Consider the following 26,494-nt stretch of genomic DNA (forward strand, 5'->3'; position numbering starts at 1 on the left):
TGCACGATCCAGGCGACGATCGCGATCTTCAACTGCGGGCCGCATCATGCTGCAGGTGGCCGCAAGAATAACCGGCAGCCAGTTGCCCAGTTTTTTTTTTTTTTTTTTTTTTTTTGAGAACACCAGTTGCCCAGTTGTGGTGCGTGATGAACTCGACTGCCCGTTTCGTTTCTACAGTTCTACTGTTGAGACCGCACGAGCAAGGCCCGACTAGATAAAGCAGCAGTAAGAGCATCTCCAGTCGCGTCCCCCAAACCGTCCACCAAAGCGATTTGGGGCGCACCGGACAAAAAAAGCGTTCCAGCCGCGTCTCCTAAAGCCCTTTTTTGTCCGGCGCGGCCCGATACGGTGTCCGGCGCCCCGAGCCCGTCCCCGTCCCACAGGGGACGCACCGGGGACGCCGAACACAACGAAAAGCGAGGCGGGGAGTGGCGGGGCCGACGCGTCAGCGGCACGGAAGGCTAAAACCCCGTCGCCTACCTTTGGTCAAGCGACGTTAATGGCGTCCCTGTTTTCCCAGGCGACGCAGGGACGCGTCTCGTCGTGCATGGCCGCGTGGCCGTCCGCGCCGGAGTTATTGCGTGCAACCACCTGGCCGCCGCCGTCGTTTTAAGACGCCCTCCCGATTATCGCCGCTCATCATAATCCTTCTCGCCGGCCGCCTCCCCTTCCCGCATCCTCTCCTCGCCGCTCAAAAATGTCGTCCTCCCGCACGATCGCCGCCGCGAACGGCTACGGCCGCGGCAACCACACCGTGGCGGAGGCGTGGGCGCTGTACCACGCCGGTATCCGATCCGCCGGACGTGCGGGCGCTGGCGGCGGGCCGGAAGATGGCCGTGAACGGCATTGGCATCCCGCCGCCGCCGAAGCCAGACACGCAGCAATGGAGGGACGCCATCAAGGCCCGTCGGGCTCAACTCACCGCCGAGGAGCGGGCGGATCCGACATGGGCGGCCAAGGACAACGATGACTGGTGGACGACGTACTTCAAGGCCAAGTACGACGTCGAGCTGCACAAAGACCGACGGCTCATCGGCGGCCCAACTGGAACAGGGAAGGCCGCGCCACGTTTCGGGGCGTTCCGGCGCACCTCGAGAACGTCATCCGCGGCCTTCGCAACGGCGCTCCGCGGCCGGGAGATGCCGTCGCCGCCGCCGCCGTCTCCTCAATGGCGGCCGAGGAGGACGACGTACTCGTCCTCCTCGCACTCTTCTTCCTTGGGGCGGCGCGATCGACGCCGTTGCCGTCGTACGGTCGGCGCCGTATACCGTTCCCAAACGGGAGGTCAAGGAGGAGCGGCGACGCCCGTCAACACGAGGCGTGGCGGTAGCGGCACGGCGCGGCGCAGCAAGGGAGGCGCGGCGGCGCCCTCCTCATCCCGGCCGGAGGTGAAGGAGGAGCGGAGGAAGCGTCGCGGCGGCTGGCCGGCGGAGTACGAGCGGCAGCAGCTGCTCATCGCCAGCAGCGACGACCCCGAGGATCGCCAGGGCTGCGGGCGGCGTTCTTGGCGTCCATGGACGACAAGGACGCTGGAGGGGCGACCCGGACGCGGCGATCGCCATGTCCATCCGCGACTCGCAAGCCGCCGGTGGCCCTCACCGACGACGGGGAGGCAGGACAAAGCGGCTTGGTGAACGACGAGCTCGTGGTCGAGCCCGGCGACGAGCGCGTCAGCGGTGAGGTCGTCACCGACGAGAGATGTACAACTTCCAGCAGTACTACGACGCCTCCGGCCGCCGCAAGTGGTTCTAGATTAGGTTTAGTTTTAAAGTTAGTCAAATTTCGTTCGAATCTATGTAAGTTTGGACGAATCTAATCGAATCTAGTCAAGTTTAAAATTTGCGAAATTTTGTTTGGGGGACGCCGGGAGCCCCCAACGCTTCAAACGCAACGAACGAAACATGTCTCCCAAACGCTCAATCCGGCGCGGTTTGGGGGACGGTTTGGGGGACGCGACTGGAGATGCTCTAAGGGCACGACTTGGTCCTGCTTGCTACCGACTTGGCCAATCTTCTCCTCCCGCAACTTGTTTGTACGTACCGATCATGTCCGGTAACACCACGATTTAATGCGCGCCGGGAAGCCGACGACGGACGGTTCGGGCGATGGTGGTGTAGCACGCAGACGCGCTGCTAGGGTCAAATCTGGTCCAGGCACACCACCCGTTTTCCCCAACGGACGATAGGGACGGACCGCGCGCGTAGCAACAAAGAAGCGTCTGTTGAGCCGACACCCCACGAGACGAGCGGCGCCGGTCTGGTCTGGTATGGATCATCTATCTTCAAGCTTTCGCCACGGAGCAGCTCGATATCAGGCAGCTGCTCGTTTCGGTGGATTTATTGCTCAAGGCAACAAGCTGAAGCGCAGCGGCAGCGGCCGTGCGTGCAAGCGGCTTCCCTCGAATCAATCAATGAAGCCGAAAGGTGCGACCGCCGCATAGTAGGTGTAGGTACGTGTACGTGCGTGTGGTCACCGGAAGCCGACGAACGACGCCGTCAACAGTTGCGCGCGCGCGCGGCTCTCGCGACGCGGACTGGACCTGGACGGGATGGCGCGCGCTGGACACGGACACGGCCACCGCACGGGTCGTAGTACTACCGTCCTGCGCACACCAACCGAGTGACCACACGCGCCGACCGGCCGGCCGGCCGGATCGATCCATCCGCAGAGGCGAAGCGCGCGGCCGGTGCAGTGAACCGCGCGCGCCGCTAGCCGCCGGAGGAACAGCAGTGTCTCTGGGCTGGAGCGTCGCCGTCGGCGAATCAACCTAGCACGGCGCGACACGTCTCGACCGCGGCTGTGTTGATGGGTCGAGAGACCGGATCTGGTTAACTTCTCCCGGTCTACTGTGGTACGAGCACGACCGAAGTCTTTTCTAACCACTCTCTGTTCTATCTTTGTCGGACCGCGGAGAACGTGTTTCAGCGTCTTGTGATGGCTCCAAGTGAATGTGCCAAACCAGCATTTTGCAACCCCACGGAAAAGAAACACAAAATAAAGTACTAATCACTTAATGAAACTAGAAACCGATGGCGGTAAAGAAATCGCAACGTCCAAATCCATCATTTTCATGTATAGCTAGCTTACATCTAGACGAAAAACAGGCGGTTAGATTAAAGGGATCAAGATGAAGTCAGTCAGTTAAACAAAACACACTTCAATGCCTACTGTTTCATAGCATAACCAAATGACGTGTCATTTATTTTTGGGCTTCTAGCTATGATGCGAGTGACTAAAAATAAGTACTACCTCTATCTATAAAAAAGATATCATAAGTCTATCTAAAATTAGATATATCTAAATAATATTTAATGCGTAAATACGTTATAATTAGACAAGGAAAAAGTCCAAAATAAACCCTAAACTTCCAATCCCTGAAATTGGCACACTTAATTCTTCTATCCCTGTCTATTTCAAATCTTGGCACGTTTTTGCTGGGATTTGGTGACGTGGCAAGTCAGTTCACACCACTGCATCTATTCTTTTTGACGATGCCTCTATTATTAGCATTTTATCTTTCTTTTTTCTTCTTTTCTCCCTCACAGCCATGCATGGAACTAGAGGTTCAGAGGCGGCACTCCGGCAAGCAATTGCCTCCAAGTCCAGGAGTTGCTAGCCTATCACCAGAGAATTAGCCTAGAGTCGGGCGCACCTACTGTACGACACCACGGAGCTCGGTAAGCCCAGGAGTCACCACTCCGAGGAAGACCATTGATTGTCCCCAAGTCCAGCTGGTTGAGGAATCGTCCTCGCCTCATCCTTCGGCTTCTCCTCGCAGAAGAAATCGACCTCAAAGGCCCCAAATCGACGACACTACGTTTCTTCCCCGTCTCCGGTCGAGCGCCGCTGCGTGCCGATCTCCCCCTCCGCGAGTCGATCACCGCCGCCACTGAACCTCAACCTCCTTTCGACATCCAAGAAGACCCCAAACATCTTCGTGCGTCTAGTGCCTCCGAGCCTCTCCCTGGTCCTGCACCGCTACCATGCCTCGCCGGAGGACTTCGCCGCCGCTACCAGCGACGAAGTTGCCCTTGCCGTGCGCCTGGTGCCTCCGAGCCTCTCCATGGTCCTGGCGCTGCTGCCGTGCCTCGCCGGAGGACTCCGTCGCTGCGCGGATGCGCTGGCCACCAACCTCGCTGGTCTGTTTCAGCGAAAGACAATAGGGAATGTTGGGAAAAAGTAAAAAAAATTTAGAAGCAATTACAAATCTGACATGTGGGCTCTAGTGTCAATGAGGGTAGCCCGCAATCCCGGTCATCGTCGCCGCTTTTCCAATGTGCCAAACACAACTAAAGATTGGAATAGACTGTGATTCACAAGTTCGGTGTGCCAATTTCAGGGACCAGGAGTTTAGGGTTCCATTTAGCTAAGGACTACAAGTTCAAGGTTTGTTTTTTCGAGGGTACGCCAAATTTATAGAAGGAGAGAAACATGTTTTTACAAGAACCGAAACTTCGCTGTTTGCAGCGAAGCGGGTGAACTCCACACGTAGACACTACGGACTACTCTCGCAACATTGCTGAACTCCCTCCTGCTCTGGCCGCTTTCCAAAGATTGAATTCCGCTTTGATCCTCTCCACCATCTGATGTGGGTTGCATTGCCAGGCCCTATTATCAAAAACCTTGGCGTTCCGCTGCTTCCATAGTGACCAGGCCGATAGGATGACCAAGGTGTCAAAGCTTCTCCTGTCTTTCTTCCTGACCAACCTTCTCGCGGCCTCAGACCATGATTCCAAGGTACAATCTCTGCTACGTTCCGTGATATTCAATCCTGCCACAATCAAACCACCAAACCAAACCTTTCTTGCGTATTGTCACTGCATTAGTAAGTGATTCACCGTGTCCTCCTCCTCCTGTAAGCATGTGAAACATGCCTCTGTCTGATTTGTAGCCTATGTCGCCATCGCCCGTCCAAGATCCACGGATGGTATCCGAGAGCTAGCCAAACAAAGATCTTGCACTTGAGAGGTGCAAAGTTCAAATTTTGTTTCGAACTTTTTCCATTAGACAAATACTCCATGTCAGTTTATGGACGAAGGGTGTACATGACATGAACTTTTATCGTCGCTCCACAAACAATTTTCCCCACGGATACAAGCAACCTCTTGTGACATGTTGCTAGTACACAAAGGCCCACAGCATCCAGCCCATGTGCGACCCGAAAAGCCGATTTCACTTTCTGCCGTCAGCGACACCACACTATTAAAAGGCGATGCGATGTAATTTCTCCACATGCGGGCGAAGCATTCCTGTCCGACGATGGAATCCGGGACCGCGCTCGTGCTCTCAATATCTGACCAGATCGGCCGAAACACGTAAGCCATCTTCAACGGGGCGATCCATCTCGTGCCCGCGCGTTCGGATTGGTTCAACCGGAAAAAAACGCGGCCTAACGCGGCGACGCACCGCAAATGCGGATGGCCGCGGCGTCCCGAACGACGCAAATCCGGCCCAAATTTGTGCCGGGTTTGCGTGGCCGCGGATGGCACACGGCGTCCTCGCGTGGCCGCGGATGGCATACGGCGTCCTCGCGTGTCCGCCTAATCCGCGTGGCTGGCCCAGCTGTTGGTGCCCCAGTCCTATTAATTGTGGACTGGGGGAGGGGGACTGTCCCTATCCAGTCCTCACTCTCCACTCCGGCCACACGCACGAGCGACCGCGAGCTTCCGCGCCGCCATGGCCCCGAAGCGGGAGTTCCTCCCGTCCGCGAACGACCACGAGGCCGACAGGAGCCGGCGGCGTTCGACATGGGGCCGCCGGCTCCTCCCAGCAGCGACCGGATCTACGTCACCGTAGCGGTGGCGCAGATGTTCTGGGACGCAGGCGTCCCAATGCTGTGGGGGGACGTGCACCTACCCCACAGCTGGCACCTGAGCCCAGATCGGGTTCCGGTGCCGCCCATCCCGGACTCCGGCCGCGCCCGCATAGCGGAGATCCAGAGGCGCCGCGCGCAGTTGCCTGCGGACCTCCGGGAGCACCCCGCGTATGGCGACACAAGTCCCAACTAAGACTTGTGGTTCGAGGTGGAGCACGACGCGCGCCGGCGCACGCGCTTTTTTATTTAGTTTAAAGCCCATATAGGGCTTTCTTTTGTAAAAATTGCCCAAAATAGGGCTAAGTTTAATGAACCACTAGTTTCAATTTATTTTTTGTTATTTTCCTTTTTCATTTTTATTTTCTTTTTTTTAATTTCATTTGCGCTGCATCCGTGCGTTGGGCGCAGCGTGCGACCCAAACGGACACGTGAACGTGGGCCGCTGTCCGGGTGTCCGCGCGGCCACCCAAACGCCCCAAAACGGACGGCCCAGCGCGTCCGTTTGGGTCACATGGTTGGAGATGCCCCCAACAAATGCACGGGTTGGACCGTTTTAGCACGTTTGGATGGCCGTGTGGACATGCGGACAGCGTCATGCGTCCGCGTGTCCGTTTGGTTCGCACGCTGCGTTCAACGCGGCGATCCATAAAGCCGCCACGTGGCTCTCATCGCTCAGGAGGCTGCCTGTCGCCTCGTTCAGATGCCCTCGCCCTACGGGCGCACCCACGAGGAGCCTGGGGAGGCGGAGCTAGGCCGGCAATAGCGGCAACATCATCAGGAGGCGATCAAGGATGCCAAGGACGTCGGTCGTGTCCACCTCGAGGCATGGGATGCTTTGGAGCGTGTTGTGCGGGAGCTCGGGTTGTGCGGGAAGCAGACCATAACGTCGCAGGAGGAGGAGGAGGAGCACACCCGCGTCCACGCTGCGAGGACGGACAGGAGGAGAACGGCCGCGAAGGAACGCCGGAGGAAGGCCATCGTCGGGCCACCCAGCTGGTAAGATGGAGTGGAATCCTCACGAGTACAGGTCGCCCGCGTCGAGTGAAATTCACGGCCGCGGCGGCGAGTCGGTCGCGAGTCCTGGGTAGCTAGGTTAGTAGGAGGTACTATTAAGAAAAATGTAATATGTCTTATTTTAATAAAAAAATTGAAGCTATTTTCCATATGACGCGCGGGCTAGGGGAGGACATGGGAGGACGCGAGCGGCCAGCGCTCGGCGTCCGCGACCACGCAAACCTGGCCCAGATTTGGGCCGGGTTTGGGTCGTCACGGACGCCGCGGCCCTCCGTTTTTGGGATGGGTCCATGCGCTGGGCCGCAATTTTGTCCGGAGCGACCCATCCGGACTCGCGGACATGGGATGGATCGCCGACTCTGGCCGACCCAACCACGTTTGGTTGCTACCCTGACATGAGCGGCCGCGTCCCGCCGTTTGGGTAGTGCACGTCTTGGGTGGAGGCAGTCTTAGCGCATCTCCAACGGGGCGATGCATTTAATTGTCTGCGAGCGTCCGTTTGTGTCGCCCCGTGGATGCGAAAATGACCATTTTTGTCCGCGCGTCCGTTTGCGTCTAGGGTGGCTCCAGCGGGCGACGCATTTTTTCTCTCTTCTCCATTTAAACACAATTCCAAACATTACATATTGGAACATGGTTTTACACAAACTAATACATAATTGGGAACATGGCTTACACAAACTAATACATAGTTTTAATCATGGTTGACACAAATTAAAACATTGTAAAATAAGGAAAGCCGGTAGTGTTGGTTCCGTATGTTCGCTGCCAAGTATTGTAAAAAAGAACACTCTCAGGCACTCGTAGTCACCCAAACTGGAAAATCCAGCTGGTGACGGTACCCCTGTTGGTTCTTTCGAGGAAGAACAACCAGAAACCTTCACTACTGGTTTCAACTGCCCCGTAGCCATATTCGTTGCAAAGAAACAACACTCTAACATTTTTATCTATCGGTGTCCGAGCCGGATTCGCCGGTGTGGTAGTGCGTGCGGCAGGCTGTGTCGTAAAACACCTTGACGATCATCTCGCCGTCCCTCTCGTAGAGGAAGGTGAGCTGGCAGTCGGGCTCAAGCGCGAGGTCACGGGCGAACTTGTCCCACCCCGTGTGCAGGTACATCTTGCCCTGCCCGTCGAACAAGACCTCGACAGGCACCGGCAGAAGTTACAGCTAGCCTCCCGTAGCTGCAAGTGCGTCGGCTCGACGCCATCGACGAACTCAGCGAACTTGTCCGGGAGCCGCTTGATGCCGAGTGGGTCATCGTCGATGCGGAGGAGGACCTCGAAGCAGCGCTCCTCCTGCGAAGACGAGGAGGGCGCAGGCGACGGCGACCGTGGGGCCGTAGCTCCTCCACCAAGGCGGCCCCTGCCCCGGCCCCGGGGGCGCCCAGGCCCACGGCCTCGACCGCCTCGCCGGCCACCAGGACCAACCCGCCATGGACTTCCTCACGGGCCTGGCTGCGTCGCAGGAAGAGCAAGGCGACACTACGGTGGAGCTTGTGGCGGCTAGTGACATAGGCATCCCAAATGGGCCTGCCAAAGATAGTACCCGGGGTTTAATGAAGGCCCACTACCCGAAGAATAAGAAGGTTCGAGAGCCCAAGATATATTAAGGAAAGTAGAGTTGTAATAGGAAGTGTTGTTTGTAATCTGGCGGGATGAGTTAGAAACCGTCCCGGACTCTGTAACTTGTACAAAACGAAACCCTCGGCTCCACCTCTTATATAAAGGGGGAGTCGAGGGACGAGGAGATCATCGAATCATTGTTCACAAACCCTAGTTTTCATAATCGTCGAGTACTTTTCGGCTGAAACCTTCGAGATCTACTTGCCCTCTACTTCTAACTAAACCCTAGCCTATAACCCGTAGGCATTGACAAGTTGATACCTTGTCAATTGGCGCCGTCTGTGGGAATTAGAGGCGTAAGGATCTGATCTCGATGGCACGTTCAAGATCTTCGACATCGTCAACCGGAAGCAACACAATGGATCGAGGTAAACAGATCGCTGCTGGTCTTGTCGATTTTGTTCCTCACCCACCCTCCCGTTTGGATGCATATGCGTATCTGGCGGAGCCCATGGAGATGACGTTCGGAAGGTTTCACTTTCGCGTCGAGAAGGAAGGATCGTATCGTGTCGAAATTCCGATTTCGTCGGGATCGTCGGCGGTCGATTCCGATTTTTCAAGCTATGCATCGTCAACCGAGTCAGGAGAAGAAGAAACTTCGGCAACACGTTACGTCAGCACCAGAGCAAGAGAGAAACTCGCCAAGATCTTCAGAGACATATCGTTTGAGTCATCTGCGGACACATATATAAGCGATGGCTCAAGCGATGTCGACAGTTACGACTTCATCGACAAATCTATCACAGTGGGCAAGGTTTTCATCAAACTCAACAATGATGTCACCAAACCCAACATAGATCTGAGCACAAAATATCATCAGATTTATGCCATTGAAAATCAAGAGGAAACATCAGAGGCTTTCGACAATTTGGGTAATCCCTATGTCGATCCCTCAGATCTAAGGAGAGGTATGGGCACTAAATATGTCGGGCCCACACCACGCGTCAGAGTTCAACTTCCACAAACGGCCTGGGATAGGGCTGCAAAAGCTGTCGATGGTTCAGAGCCAATGACGACAACTGCCACAGTCCAAGAATTGCAGGCTTATCAATATAGACTCGCACGAGCTGCTAGAGAATTGGAAAAACAGACAGCTGAGTTGAACAGAAGAAAGGAGGCAGCTTCTGCATCCAGCAGGAGAAGGGCAGATCTAAGTCGACAATCTAGAACCTCGGGAGATAGTCATAGAGAAGCTCGGAACAGAGCAAGGTCCAGGTTGCAACACATACCTGAAGGAGAAAGAGAGTACCTGGTTCAAAATCTCGACATGTCTTTTATGTCGATAGACACAAGAGGGAATATTATCCCTAAAACACCAGAAGCTGGGTATATGGCGACACAAGCTTTTATCCTTGCATCCAGGCCACCTCCAGGAGATCCAAGGGAGGCTTTGTACAACATGGCGATAGCAGGACAAGAAGTCATGGGAACGGCGTTTGTATCAACACCACCAGAAGGAGCTGCAAGGCAAAATAGTCCACGACCTACGGCAGCAGCAGCAGCAAACGTCGAAGGACCAAGTGGAGCAAGAGATACGACATCACAAGCAAGGGTAGACAGAGCACGGCAAGGCAGAAGGGAACATCGACAATCCCCAGAACTAAACGATGAGGATATGTGCGGCTTGCCATGCTTCACAAGGAGAGTACGAAAAACTCGAGTCCCTTCGGGATTTAAGTTGCCTGACCACTTCAAAAAATTCGACGGCCTGCAGGATCCAGAGGATTGGCTAGTTGATTACCTCGAGACGGTGAAGTTAACTGGAGGGACTAGGGCAACAGCCATGCAAAGTATTCAGGTGCACTTAAGTGGAGCTGCACGATCTTGGATCAAAAAGCTTCCTCCAGGATCTATCGACAGTTGGGAAAATTTCGAGGACGTATTCGTCAAGAACTTCAGATCTACGTGCAAAAAACCCGCGTCGTTAGAAGAGCTGAGAGCATGTCGACAAAAGCCAGATGAGTCAATGAGAAAATACATCCAAAGGTGGAACATCATCAAAAACTCGGCAGAAAATATATCTGACGAGAGAGCAATAGATGCGTTTGTCGCAGGAATTAGACGTGGAGATTTTGTCGAGGACTTGGGAAGGACCAATCCAAAGACAGTATCCGCGTTGATGGAGATAGCAAATAGATGGGCGGATGGAGAAGATGCTGTCCACAATAAACGGCACAGGTCGCCAGAGGAGGACCGTGGTCGAAATTATCAATCGAGGCGACGATTTCCTCGGCAGTACCCGAACTATGACGCCCCAGGGCAAATTTCGGCAGGATTTCGGGCAAACACAGGAGGAAACAATAGAGATGATTATCAGAGAAGCAATGAGCAGCGAAGCGATAATAGGGACGACTCCCGCAACAGACAAAATAGCGGGCCAAGGTTTCCAAGACCTTTCGTGTCCCCCGAAGAAATGCTGAACGGACCGTGCCAGATGCATTTTTTCCTCGACAGCAACGGGAAAAGACATTCAGGGCACCTGCAGAAAGACTGTCGAAATTTTCAGGCAATATTCAGATATGCAGAAAACGCTCACGCTCGAGCAGCACAGAGAAATCCTCGGGAGCCCAGGAGCGAGGTTCACCTACCACCACCTCCCGCTATTACAGACGACAATCGGCATCAGCTCAGAATAGCGGCAGCACCTCCACCACCACCTTATGTCGATCCTAACTCAAACGGAGCGGTGTCGATGATTCAGAAGGGAAGGCCGTCCAACAGAACTCAAAAAGTAATCTCGAGACAGGTGTTCATGGCAGAGAAAATGCCTCCACCAACAGTTGAGTACCTCAATTGGTCAGGGCAAGACATCGGCTTCACCATAGCAGATCATCCGCAGCAAGTTCCTCGACCAGGGCAGTCAGCACTTATTCTACCAGCAGTTATTGCGGGATTTGATGTTTCTCGAGTATTCATAGATGGTGGCAGCAGCTTAAACCTTATGTATGCAGATACATTGAGGAAGATGAACATATCCTTAGCAAACTTGAAGCCAACAGACACAAGGTTCCACGGCATCACACCGGAGAAACCAAGTTACCCATTGGGGAAGATCAACCTCGACGTTCAGTTCGGAACCCGAGAAAATTATAGAATCGAGAAACTGGAGTTTGAAGTCGTGGATTTTCCATCGCAGTATCACGCTTTATTGGGACGACCAGCATATGCTAGATTTATGGCAGTACCACACTATACATACCTGTTGTGGAGATTGCCCGGACCAAAGGGACCAATCACAGTCAAAGGAAGCTTCGCCTTAGCTGATAAGTGCGACAAGGATTTTCATCGGTTATCAGAAACTTTCGGGATGCAAGCTGAGTATTTGGCGTCAAAAAGTATGACTGATTACGACGTACTGCCAGACGTTGGAAGGCCAAATAAAGAATCAACTTTCAATACAGAGAAAAATTCTAAGGAGGTGCAGATTCACCCGACAGACCCGAAAAAGACGACATCTATCGCAAACAACATGGATATCGCATAGGAAAGCGCGCTCGTCGAGTTCCTCCGTGAGAACTGGAAAATCTTCGCATGGTGTCCAGCTGACATGCCGGAGTACCCAGGGAACTTGCCGAGCACCACCTAAATTTGGATCCATCGGCGAGACCAATCAAACAACCTTTGCGGCGTTTTTCGGAACCAAACCGCAAAGCTATGCTGTCAGAAATCAATCGACTACAAGAAGCTGGTTTTATCAAAGAGATATTCACAGAAGCCACATGGGTAGCAAATCCTGTGATGGTGCCAAAGAAAAACACTAAGGTCCTTCGCATGTGCGTCGACTTTACGTGTCTCAATAAACACTGTCCAAAGGATCACTTTCCCCTCCCGAGGATCGATCAAATTATCGACTCCACGGCTAGATGCGAACGTCTTTCCTTCCTGGACGCGTATTCTGGTTACAACCAGATCAGGTTGAAAGAAGAAGATGAAGTAAAGACAGCGTTTATTACACCATATGGCGTGTTTTGTTACAGAACAATGCCCTTTGGTCTAAAAAACGCGGGAGCAACATATCAGAGGATGATGCAGAAGTGTTTGGCGACACAGATTGGGAAAAACGTGCAAGTATACATCGACGACGTCGTCATAACATCAAAAGAGGGGACAACACTGATCGAGGACCTCAAGGAAACGTTTGACAACCTCAACAAATTCTGCCTGAAGTTGAACCCGACGAAGTGTTCCTTTGGCGTTCCAGCAGGAGAACTCCTGGGGTTTCTAGTCTCAGCAAGAGGGATTGAAGCAAATCCCGATAAAATACAAGCTATCGTAACAATGAGAAAGCCAACAAAGTTGAAAGAAATACAACAGCTAACTGGGCGAGTCGCAGCTTTGAGCAGATTCGTCGCCAGGCTAGGAGAAAAAGCGTTACCATTCTATGCTCTGATAAAGCAAGGAGACAAATTCCAGTGGAACGAAGAAGCCGACAGAGCCTTCGAAGATTTGAAGCGCAAAATCTCGACACCACCAATTTTGGTGGCGCCGAAGGAAAAGGAACCTCTCCTGTTATATATCGCAGCCACGCCTCAAGTGGTGAGCACGGTGCTAGTTGTCGAAAGAGAAGAAGAAGGAAAACTTCACGGAGTACAGAGGCCAGTATACTTCGTCAGCGAAGTTTTATCACCATCAAAACAAAGGTACCCTCAGTACCAGAAGCTAGCATACGGAGTATTCACAACAGCACGAAAATTACGCCACTATTTTTCGGCACACCCGATCATAGTAGTCAATGAAGCTCCCTTGTCAAATATACTAAACAATCCAGAAGCTACGGGTCGTGTCTCCCTTTGGGGAATAGAGCTTTCCCCTCGGGACATCACGTATGAAAAAAGAAAAGCAATCAAGTCGCAAGTTCTGCCAGACTTCATCGCAGAGTGGATGGAGCTACAAAACACAGGACCCCCAGACTTGTCGAGAACCTGGACCATTAACTTCGACGGGTCCAAGAGAATAGAAGGAGCTGGCGCAGGAGTAGTACTTATATCACCTGAAGGCGACAAATTGAAGTACATCCTTCGGATGACGTTCCCTAACGCATCCAACAATGAAGCAGAATATGAAGCCCTCATACACGGGATGAAGATGGCGAAAGCATGCGGTGCAACTCGACTAAAAATCTTTGGCGACTCACAATTGGTGGCCCAGCAAGTTATGAAGCAATGTGATGCAGTCAATGATAGCATGGTAGCGTACAAGGAGGTGTACAATGAACTCGAGAAGCTATTTGATGGATGCGAGGTAAACCACATCAGTAGATTGAGCAACGATGAAGCTGACGTCCTCGCAAACATCGGGTCGCAGTGCCTCCCAGTCCCGCCAGGAGTGTTTTGGGAAGAAATAGCGGAGAGATCTATGAAGCCAAAAAAGGTGCAGAAAAAAGAAAAAACTTCGACACCCCTCACAGAAACCACGGAGGATGAAGAGGAACAAGAGCTTGTGATGATGGTACAGGTTCCTTGGATGCAAGCATATATATCATACATCCTCAGGAAAGAAATACCCGACGATCCAGTTGAAGCAAGGCGAGTAATCCGACGGTCTAAGGCTTTCACGGTGATCAAAGGAGAACTGTACAAGCGAAGTATTTCAGGCGTTCTGCAAAGGTGTGTAACACCCGAAGAAGGAAGAGTAATTCTGAAGGATGTACACGAAGGAATATGCGGCCACCACGCGAGTAGTCGAGCCATCGCAGCCAAGGTTTTTCGGGCAGGATTCTACTGGTTAACAGCAATCGAGGACGCCAAAGAAATAGTAAGGACTTGCGATGCGTGTCAAAGGTTCGCCGCAAAACCTCACTCTCCAGCAGCAGAATTAACACCAATACCACTGTCATGGCCCTTCGCACAATGGGGACTCGACATGGTGGGCAAGTTACACAAATCGTGGCCAGGAGGAAAAGAATACATGCTAGTAGCCGTCGACAAATTTACAAAGTGGATAGAAGCGAAGCCGATAAATTCACCAGACGGAGCATCCGCAGTAAAATTCATAAAAGGCCTCGTCTTCAGATTTGGAGTGCCCCACAGCATCGTCACAGACAATGGCAGTAACTTCACATCCCACGAATTCAAAGATTATTGCAAAGAAGTAGGTATAAAATTACACTTTGCGTCAGTTGCACATCCTCAAACCAATGGGCAAGTCGAGAAAGCCAACGGCATCATTTGCAATGGCATCAAGAAACGCCTGTTAGGACCATTGGAAAAAGCTCGACATACGTGGCCAGAAGAACTACCAAGTGTGTTGTGGAGCATCCGAACAACACCAAATACAGCGACACAAGAGACACCGTTTTTCCTGGTCCATGGAGCAGAGGCAGTACTACCAATAGAAATAGAGCACGACTCCCCTAGAGTCACAGGGTATAATGAAGAAACTTCAAAGATAGCATTGGAAGACGATGTAGACGCACTCGACGAAGCCCGAGACGAAGTATTATCAAGAGTAACCAAATACCAACAGGACTTGAAGAATTACCACAGTCGAGGTTTGCGGCCAAGATCCTTTCAAGTGGGAGACTTAGTTCTTCGGCTCACACAAAAAAGTCATGAAAAACTCGAATCACCATGGCTTGGTCCCTATATTGTCACGGAAGTGATCGGCGGAGGAGCATACAGGATAAAGGACAAGAAGACAGGGGTGGAGGAGCAAAACCCCTGGAACGTGGCGCAACTCAGGCGGTTCTACGCCTAGAGCTAAAATATAGTCCTTGTAAAACTTCAATGTACTGAAACGCCCACGAGTTTTCAGACGCACTCTTTTCCTTTTTCGGGGCACCGAGTGGGGCCGGGAAAGGTTTTTAATGAGGCGGGCTCGTGGTGCTGCAATATAATAAAGATAGTGTCAATATAACTTTTCTTCCTCGACATGCTCAAATCTCCAACCCGACGAATTTCAATATAGTTCCTCGCATAAAGAAAAGCCTCGCCTTGGTATTAAAATACCTCGTGAGTCAATAAAAATACAAAATAGTACTAAATAAAGAAGCTCGGGGGCTGATATTCGCCAAAATTACATATTATTGCCTTGGTTCAAAACCTCGCACTATACAAATACAGCGAATAGTCACCGAAAACACTCGGGGGCTAGACAAATATAGAAATATGATGTTCGCTTCACAATATAATTACAATCACGATTTACAAGGAAGAATTAGTTACCAAAGGAAAAAATTAGTCATGGTTCAATATATTGTCAAGGGTAATCCTGTCTTCTTCGGGAGCAGCACCAAGAAAATCAGCATAATGTCCATCTGCAAAAAAGTCGGCATCCATCCGAAGAAGGTCTTCAATCATTTCCTCAGCTATGGGTGAAACCTTCGTGTTAATACGGTCGACACCAACTCTTCGGCGCCGTACCTTCTCATGGACTCTCGCAACAACTTGGGTCAGATCAAGCTTTCAGTGGCAGATCTGAAGCATGATAAGAGCAAATCTGGCGCCAGCTACCAGTTGAGCTTTGACAAAGTCATGGATCCTGTGGGCATCCTTAAACTTTTCCATTAGCTCGAGAAGAGTCTTTGGTTGAACGTTTCGAGGAAACATGGAATTATAAACCATAGACAAGGTCTTGGTACAGAAGTCAAGGAAGTCGCGAGTTTGGGAGGCGCGATCTTGAAATCTGACAATTTGGCGGGTCCTCTCTGGGGTAGCCCAAAACAGAGAGCCATGATCAAGGGAAAGGTTAACAAGGAGGTTTGTCCTAGTATTTACCCTTTCCTCTTCAGCAACAGTATCAGTAAAGGAGCCTATGAAAACAAAGAAACAGAAAACTTCAAGAGACGTAGCATGAAGACGGAAGATAGTGAGAACGAAACAAACATACCCGACATATCTGCACTGGCCTCATTCAGTAATTCGAGCATGAAATTTTCTCGAGTAGTTGCCTTTTCAGCATCGGAAGCAGCAACCTCCCTGGCAGCCACGGCCTCGTGAGCTTGTTGAAGTGCAACTTTTTCGGCTTCAGATGACTTGCGAGACTTCTCCATCATTACAAGTGTTTGCTTCTTCGCATACTGAAGTTGTTGCCGAAGTTCATCCAATTCTTGTGGTAAAGAATCTTCGGCAGGTGTAGTACCAGCAAAAGCTCTCTTTGAGTGAGAAGAAGGCGAGATATTGGAAGGACCAGGAGCTGGAGCTGGCGTATAATTGTCAAAAATCAACTGGAAAAAAGAAAATATTTCGACATCAATCACTGAGTAAAGATAGATTTCCATTCATTCCCATAATATATACATGTCTATTACAAAAGAAGGACCTTCTACAGACCTACGGAAGCAGTTATCGCCAAAGAACACTATGGCGACAACGCCAAAAGGAAGAAGTATGCTAAAAAGAAAAAGCAAAGAGGCATTCAACTAGACCTCCGGCCTTGATGAGCTAGGAGTTGAAGACGGCTTGATCCCGAGATAGGCCAGGATTTTCTTCGTATTGGGCTTAGCTGCCAGCGACTTCCATTTTGATTGCTCTATCTGCTCAGTGTCGCCAACTTTCGCCAAGTCGATAGTTTCCTGGCTATCGGCAACCAAGGCAACAGTGTTTTCAACAGCGACCTTCATATTCTCATGACGCACCCTCAGCCCAAGATCTTCTGGTGGATTAAAGCACTTGGCCAAGTTAAGGAAAGTCGCGGGTTCCTCTTTCTTTGGGAAGAAATAGGGAAAGAGCCGCGACAGCCCTGCTTTGGCATTATCAATGCCTTCGCGTGCCTCTGACCCATGAAACTCGAGGAATGAAAGGGCGTCAAGAAGGGCATCATTGTCGGGATCTTCAAGTTCAAACTCTTGAGCTGTTCTATCTGTCAAGAAAGAAATTTATTGAGCAACAGATGAATGCAGAGAAGAAAATACAAAGGATATGAAGTGGTTCAGATACTTACTGAGGAAGCGGCGACTTTGCGTCCTTATACGTTTAAGGATCGCTTCCTCGCGAGCAGATTGTGCAGCTATGTGCTTGCTCAGCGAATTCTCGGCAGCGTGAAGTCTCTTTCTAAGATCCTCGACACCAGCAGCTTCAGTCTTGGCCTTGTCAGCCTCTGCTTTAGCTTGAATAGCGTCTAATTCGGCTTTCTTACGAGCCTCTTCACTTTGCTCTAATTTTTGAGCCAGTGCATTGGCACGATCGTTGATAGCCGCCAATTTTTCTGCCAAGAAAGTTAAAATTTCGATAAAATATCGGCAACAAAGGAGTAACAGAGTAATGGTAAAAAAGAAAAGCAGCAAGGCATCACCTTCAGTTTGGTGAGCATATTCACGATACCCAATGAATTGAGCACCGATGCGAATAAGCTCTTTGATCATGGGCTGTTACGGAAAGAAAAGGACAAAGCAAGAAAATTTCGGTATGAGAAAAATATAATGGCATTTAGAAGCAAACAGAGGAAGTACAGACAGTGACAAGAGTATGGAGAACTTATATCATCCAAGAGAGGATTCGAAGAGCTACTCAATTGGAGATTCGGCTCCGGAATTGCTTCAGTCCTTGCCCTTTTCGGTGAAGGGACAAGGGGGCTCGAAGGAGGAGTAGATGTGCCGACGTTTTGTTGAGGAGGCGAAGATTCTTCTCCTTCAACTGGCTTCTCCGAAATAACTAGAGTATGTGACGTACTCGTTCGAGCAGTCACATCCAAAGTTGGTGTTTCTTCATCATCATCACTATGGAAAAAGAGGTGACAGCATAAAAAGCAAGGCAAACAAAATTCTTCGAATAGAAAAAAAAAAAAGACAGGGAACTCACGAACTGATGAGACTCAAGATATGGGTCATACGCTGCCTTTCGCGGTGAAGGAGCAACTTCTTTGGGTTGGGAGGTCCCGGAATCTTCGACATCACTCCTTTTCCTTTTGTTCTTGGGAGAAACAGCAGGAGGAGGAGATTGTGCTGATGTCGTACCTTCAGAAGCAGCATCCTTTTCAATAGATCCCGCAGATTTTCGAGAATCTGCGGGTTCATTCACAAAAGAGGGGGCCTCCTGGTTGTCATCGGCGACAACGGCCCTTTCCTCGACATCTCCACCCTCAGGAAGAGGAGGAAGAGAATCCATAGTAGGATGGTTCTGCAGAAAAATAACGACAAAAGAAAAATTAGAGAGATATCAAAACAATGAGATGCAGGAAAAGTTCGGAACAAGATAAAAATTCGAGAAGATAAAATACCTTGGGGAGAGGATTGGTGGAGCTGTATGGTTCCACGCGGCAAGAGGAAGGAATAGGATCCCTCTTGCTCAGCGAGGAAATTCTTCGAATAAGCTTTTCCAAGTCCTTCACAGAAAGATCATTGGAGAGCCTATTGGCGTCATTGTCGCCAGCATATGTCCAAAGGGGATTTTTGCGAGCCTGAAGAGGCTGCACTCTAATCCTAAGAAAATAGGCAGTAATTTGGACACCAGATAGCTCTTTGCCTCGAGTATTTTGAAGCTGATGAATACGAGACATAAGTGCTTCTGTCGCCTTTTTCTCTTCTTCGGAAGCTTCAGCATCCCAGGAGCGGCGGCGTTGAATTTTGGCACTTCCGTCAAAAGGGACTATGTTGTGCTCTACAGAGTTGGCACTTTCTTCGTGTATGTAGAGCCACCTTTTGCGCCATCCTTGGACAGAATCAGGAAATTTGACGTCGAAGTAATCAACGTCAGTTCGGACACAGATAACAACACCACCTATGTTATAAGTGGCGTTGTGGGAGCCATTGCGGCGGAGGCAGAAAATGCGTTTCCAAAGAACCCAATTTGGAGTGATTCCAAGGAAGCATTCGCACAGTGTGATGAAAATAGAAATATGAAGGATGGAATTGGGGGTCAGCTGGTGCAGCTGAATCCCATAGACAAAGAGAAGGCCGCGGAGGAAATCGTGAATTGGGGTAGAAAGGCCGCGGATGAGATGATCAACGAAACTAACCCGGTACTCCATTGGAGGGTTGGGGTAGCTTTCTTCGCTGGGAAAGCGGATGGCGTCTTCTTTCTTCATCAAGCCAAGCCTCTTCAGCATGTTGACGTCTTGGTTGGAGATTTTAGATCTCTCCCACTCAAGATCTTCAGCGGCCATCTTGGATTCTGGAGTACTGTGGCGAGTGAGTCGCGTGCGCGGTGGCATCAACGGCACTGGACAAAGCAATGCTTGTGCGTGCGGAAGATGAAACAGAGTTGGGCGTAAGGGAAGTTTTTGCAGAAGGGAACATATGTGCGGCGCAAGCGAAGGAGTGGACCGAGGTTGAAGAAAGGCTTATATAGGATTCGGGAGAAGCAAAGCACCGTTGGATGAAGAAATCGTGTGGTGGAAAAAGATTTAGTAGATAAAAGGGTAAAAAGGTATTTTTACTGAGGTGGAACAGCACAGGCGTTACCGTACGTGCGCCAGGAAAAGCGGAGGACGTGTGTCCCCCACTTGCACGACGTGTCAACGTGGTGATAACAATGGACCCACAAGGCAGAAAAATTCCGACTATTAATAGAGATGAAGTGAATTTGACAAAGGAAAGTATGTCGACAAGAAAAATAAAAGAAGAATGGTGACAGGAGAATTTATTTGAATACTTCGGGAGCCTTTGGTCAAATACAAGTTTTTGCCCAAATGCTCGGGGGCTACTTCGATAAAAGTAAAATTTCGACTATGGCAATATAGAAATTGCGGGAGCCTACAACCAAGCACAAGTTCTTGGCTGTAGCCTCGGGGGCTACTCCCATCGGGAGCGCTGTTCGCGCACCCGAGAGATAAAAAAAAAGAGAATATCGGGAAATAATGACAATATAGCGACAAGGTGGACTAAAATGTTGAGCCTACAACCAAGCACAAGTTCTTGGCTGTAGCCTCGGGGGCTACTCCCATCGGGAACGCTGTTCGCGTGCCCGATGAAATTAAAAAAGGAAAAGGAAGAAAGATAGAAAAGCAAGAGAGTATATTTCGAGTTATAATTAACTCTACATATACTCCCATCGGGAGATTAATATAAATCATATTTGATTCAATAAAATGTGCCATTCCAACAGCCGGAAAAGCACTCGACAATATATTCTCAGAACGCCAAAGTTGCGATCAATTTCTGAATGCCGCAAATTTGCGAAGGTAAGACCCCAGATCCGTTCTGCTGGGCGTGGCATCGCCGAAGACTGCGCTCTGCTACTTTTATCCGTATCAACAGATACGAAGAAAAATCCTAACGGACGCGTTAGGTACTCGATAAATTTGACTGGGACTCGACAGAATGGTAAGACCTTAAGCGGCACCTGTCGAAGTTTGCACCAGTATCCCGAGATCATGTCCAGGGACGTGATCTTGAAGTAGGTTTTTGCGGATTGCCACTAGAGCAGTTAACTAGTACCTGATCCGTCAGATGAACTAGCCCCAACTACCAATATCCCTGTACAATATAGAAATTTATATAAAGAAATATAGAAAAGTTTAAATTGTCGAATAAAAATAAACAGTGGAGATTTTCCCTGACTCTACGATTCAAGCAAAATCTCGGGGGCTACTGACATAGGCATCCCAAATGGGCCTGCCAAAGATAGTACCCGGGGTTTAATGAAGGCCCACTACCCGAAGAATAAGAAGGTTCGAGAGCCCAAGATATATTAAGGAAAGTAGAGTTGTAATAGGAAGTGTTGTTTGTAATCTGGCGGGATGAGTTAGAAACCGTCCCGGACTCTGTAACTTGTACAAAACGAAACCCTCGGCTCCACCTCTTATATAAAGGGGGAGTCGAGGGACGAGGAGATCATCGAATCATTGTTCACAAACCCTAGTTTTCATAATCGTCGAGTACTTTTCGGCTGAAACCTTCGAGATCTACTTGCCCTCTACTTCTAACTAAACCCTAGCCTATAACCCGTAGGCATTGACAAGTTGATACCTTGTCAGCTAGTGTTTGTGTGGAGGAGTGGATGAGGAAGAAGAGCGTGCGCCCTCTTTATATAGGCCGGAGGCGGGCCACGGCCACGGGACGTGTGGCGTCGCCATTACTGCATTGGCGGAGGTGGGCGGTGGCCGCTCGGCAGGCGAGGCATCGCCATTAACATGGCGCAGACTGCCGAAGCGACACAGCTCATACACAATCATAATGTTGGTCAACCATCCGAACCGGGATTCCAGTTATTCATACGGCGCCACTCGCTGACGCGCCTGAGAAGACACATCGACGCATGGTCACTGCCAGGCGGGCCCGAAGAAACGTCCATCTGACGGAGTGGACATTTTACACGTTCAGAGAGCCCGCATCCGAGGCACATATTTGTGCTTGGTTTGCATCGTCGCGGACGATCCGATCACTTTGCGTCGCCGCGCTGGAATACGAACCCGACGTATTTTTCAGACTGGCGGACGCAAACTGACGCTTGTCCTTCGCTGCTCATAAGCGGCGATAACCACTTCGCTGTTTTGAGCTTTTCAGCACGAACACATCCGGACGAAAGCTCAGGTTCAGCACTGTGCAATCACTAGCTAGCTCGTCTCCGATCAGTCCATAAAAAGGAAGAGAGCACTCAGCACTGGCACACTTCACTCTACAGTCCACCGTGCCGCTGTCTACCTAGACTCCTCTCCGCCAATGTACGGTACGCGATAGGTCACCGGGATAAGTGTGTGTGTCACGCACTCAGTGAAATCCAACAAGTAGCCAAGTTTTTCTTCCCGCATTGCGTACGGCAGCGGTGTGCCTGTTTAGCTTCGGCGGCCGTATCATACACCTGGAAGCCTAGTTATCTAGGGCCGGCCACGGCTTGCGGTACAACTACTGCAGTGCTAATTAATTTTGACGTTGAGTGGCCGTTCAGAACAGTTCACGGTTCAATCAGCCAAGGCTCTGGCATCTAGCTTAGCTTGGAGGCTAGCTCGAGAGGTGCTCTGTTCTTCAAACATGGTCCAGAGATAACGCAGTGCCCGTACAATCAATTTGCTATAGTGGTACCGTCTTATCCGTTGTTGCAGAGTCTACACGATCAGTTAATGATCGCAGTGCAAATGACGTAGCGTCAACATTTCACGGGGGTGAAATTTTCGGTTGGTGTAACTAATGCACGTACGTCTCCAAATTCTGTTTTGGAAATTTGAAGTTTTCTTGTTGAAAAGGTTAAACGTAACTTGTTTGCTCAATATCGGCAACATAGTTCAGCTTTGGGAAAAACGCAACAGAAGCAAAGCCTCGTGAAAACTAACTTTTTTTTTCCTAACGTTGAGATGTGTGGCGTTCACTTTTTTTCCTGGATAAACGAAATACGTATTAATATCACGTTAATACCAATTATAAACAACGCCTGCAACAAGACAATGTTCTAAAGACATTACGGATAAACACAAGAAAAAAAACAATAAGAAGAAAATGAAGAAATAACTCCGCTACATTGATCTATTTCTTGAAGCTATAGCACGTCGACTACCAGAAGTTCAAGTTCTCTAAAAGTGACACCTCAAAAAAAAATACACAAGCATCATCATCATCCGATCATAGATCTTAGCTTTTTTTTATCATGGAGAAAGTTCGAGCTCAAATACTTTGTACTCCTCATATGCTACCGCCCCAACTTGCCGATGCTGCCCCTACGAGTCACGAATCAACTAGGAAATTCCTCATCGCTCCAAAGACTTGTACCATTACTAGGCATCAAAACCTTAGAATTCACCATGGGAATAGAAAGATATATCCCATGATGAAAACAAACAACAAAGCTTCACGTCTAGCCCTCCTGCAACCAAACGTGCATTAAAAAAAGGTGCACATGACCGAATCCGTAATCTACATGCATTAGGCGCCCAATCGAGATTGCCAACGGAGCCTTACAAAACTCAACACCGACCAGATCAGTAAGGGCATACAACAAGTAGAACACCATCTTGGCGCGAGAACCCAAACAGTGGATCTCGCGATGCGGACTAGACAGAGGAACGTGGTGGAACCGGCCACCGCACGAGTCGTACCACGTACCATCTAGCGTACACCAACCGATTGACAAACGTCAAAGCGGCACGTGCAATGAATCGCGCTGCTAGTCGTTGGAGTGTGTGTGTGTGTGTGTGGAGGGGGGGGGGGGGCTAGAACATATCCCTCTCCCAAAATAACCTAGCACGGTGTGACACGTCTTGGCCCCCTCCCATGAAAACATTTCCTTCGGGATCACAACTAGGATGATGCACCGAGACATGTTTTATCCTAACTCTCTAGGGTGATGCCCTCCACGTTGTATTCAGCACGGGTTTTAAAACACCCTTGGGTCATGCTCCAAAGTAACGGCTGAATCAGCAGTTTCCGTGGAGCCTAGCCCATTGTCGCCGAAAACTACACCGCCGCATGCAACTGTTGAGAACCGTGGGAGACGCCCCCATTTTCTCCATGCATACACTCCACTCTAGTCACCGCCCTCTTCTCTCTCTCTTAGTGACACGCACTATCACGCCACATCAACCGTCCCTCCGATGTCTACCTCGACGGCTCGACGCCTCCGGCTCCGACCCTCCACCGTGTGCTACCCCAGCCAAGATTTCCCCCCGTTGGGCCGGTAGGAGGCCGCTGATTATCCGCGAGTTCGAAGCTAGCTAGGTGTGCAACGCAGCTGTGCCGATTAATCTTGATGTTGTGTCGGTGTTAAATCGACCTCCCCCTTTAGCACGGAGGCCGGGGCCGAGCACGAGACAGATGGGCTAACAAATACCTCGCACCAATGATTAGAAGACAAAATGGATCATTGATTCCTGCCAATTCAGAAGGCGACTTCTGGTGGTAATTCTAAGTCATAGAAGTTCGTGAACGTTCCATGAAGGACACAAGCTGGCATGATCAGAGTTGTTTCAAACTGGGCGTTCAATTTGTAAATCGGCAGCGTATTACTAGTTGAGCGTTTAATTAATATTTTCAGGGGTTTGTCAAGACCATGGAAAAAAATAGCGCGCTATTCCAACGCTAATAGCACGCTATAGCATATCTGGAGAGCCGACGCTACGCTATTTCGGCGCTATAGCGCGCTATTCGCGTTAATAGCACGCTATAACATGCTAATAGCGTATTTTTAGACCCGCGCTATTTTGTTATAGCGCGCTATTTTTTTCCTTGGTCAAGACCCTCAAAGGCGACTTCCAGAAAGAAGCCGCACTAAGCCGCACCAATCACGGATAGACCCGAAGCAAAGACGGCTTAGACAACTTTCCTATTTACGGCCGCTTCCTAGTTGGGCTTGCACAAGATGAGATCTTGTGAACAACCACAAATTTGTTTCATATTTTTTGGACATGTAAAAAGTTGAATTTTGTGAAGCGAGTGTGGTATCAAGATATTTTTCAAAAAAAAAAGGGGGAGTTGAATCCTCCCTCCTGGAAAAGGTGATTTCACTTTCTGCCGGTAGAGACACAAGACTCCACTGTAAAAAGGGCCATCCGACGTGATCTCTCCACATGCGGCGAAGCATTCCTCGCCGGCTCCGCAATTCGGGAACCGCGCTCGTGCTCTCACCTCTGAGTCTGACCAGATCGGCCGAAACGACGTAACTCACAGTCACAGTTTTCCTCTGGCCGACCACGCTTGGTTGCTAGCCTGACATGCGCGGCCGCATCTCGCCATTTTCGGTGAGTGGAGGCAGGTCTTGGCTTGTCCTTGCTGCTACTGATAAGCGCGCGATAACCATTTCGCTGTTGCGAGCTTTTCAGCACGAACAGATCCAGACGAGACGAATGGTCAGGTTCAGTACTGTGGAATCACTAGATCAGTCCATAAAAAGGAAGCGAGCACTCAGCACTGGTACACTTCACTTCTACACCGTGCCGCCATCTATCTACCACAACGCTCTCGCCAGGCGCAACACACGACAACAGCTTGGATCACAGGATCAGCGTCGCCAGGAGCAACGGGCTTGCACGCACGCACGCAGTGAAATTTAACGAGTGGCCACGTTTTTCTTCCGGCTTCGCGTACGGTAGAAACAGTCATAGCTTTGGCTAGAGTCCGACCGCCGGTTTGGCGGCCGTCATGCACCTGGTGGCCTAGCTATCTAGGGCCGGCCAAGGGTTGCGGTACAACAGTACAACTACTGCATTGCTAATTAATCTGATGTTGAATGGTCGTTCACAATAGTTCACGGTCCAATCCGCCAATTGCCAGCTCGGGAACCTAGCGTAGCTTGGAGGCTACCTCCAGTTCTTCAAACATGGTCCAGAGAAAAACAGTGCCCCGATGGTCGGACAATCAATTTGCTATAGTCGTGAGTACTTACTACCGTCTTATCCGTGGTTGCATAGTCAAACCAGTTAATGGTCACAGTAGAAATGACGTGACCTGAATATTCTGCAGAGCTCTGGAAATCGTGTGTAGACATGCATGTTTTCCAAGTCGCCGTCTTCGATCTGAAGAAGGTGAAACGCAGCGTAACTTCCAGATCTACATACTGGACATGACACGAAACGGTGACAAGTTAAGGTACAGACACGAAAAGTCCAAAAGTGCTACGGGCATGCATAGTCAAACCAGCTTCGACATGATAAGTCCCAGGACAAATGGACAATCAACTAGTCCAGCTCTTGGCGCCAGCAGACGGTTCACTCGCCAAGTCTCTTAAACAAGGGGGCCTTGCTAGCACAGATCACTGGGCCAGATGCAGCTATGTTCCACAAGTACTTTGATGGCTGGCCCAAGCGGAGGCCGTGAAACCTCAACATGTGATTTGACCAGCCATGCTTCTCCAAGGGCCGAGCAAGTCTATGAGCCCATGTGATTCATGCTGTGCCGTTTTTTCTCCTGGGCGGGCCTTTTGCGTCTTCTCAAGAAACCATTTGTGAAGGTCAGAAAAAAAAGGAAAAGAAAATCCTGTGTCTGATCTTTGAATATATATATTTTTTTCGGATTATTATTGAACATAATGTAGATTTTAAAACAAATATTAGATAGTCAAACTAACGTCCAATTTATACTAAGTTTCTATATATTTTATGTAACGTTATACTCCCTCCGTCCATAACAAGATGTCGGAGATTAGTTTAAATTCAGATATATCTATACATTAAATAGTGTCTACATACATCTAAAATTGATATAAACTTGCCACATCTTTTTATAGACAGAGGTACTACTAG

Source organism: Lolium perenne, chromosome 4 (assembly GCF_019359855.2).
Source record: "Lolium perenne isolate Kyuss_39 chromosome 4, Kyuss_2.0, whole genome shotgun sequence".
Classification (NCBI taxonomy): Eukaryota; Viridiplantae; Streptophyta; class Magnoliopsida; order Poales; family Poaceae; genus Lolium; species Lolium perenne.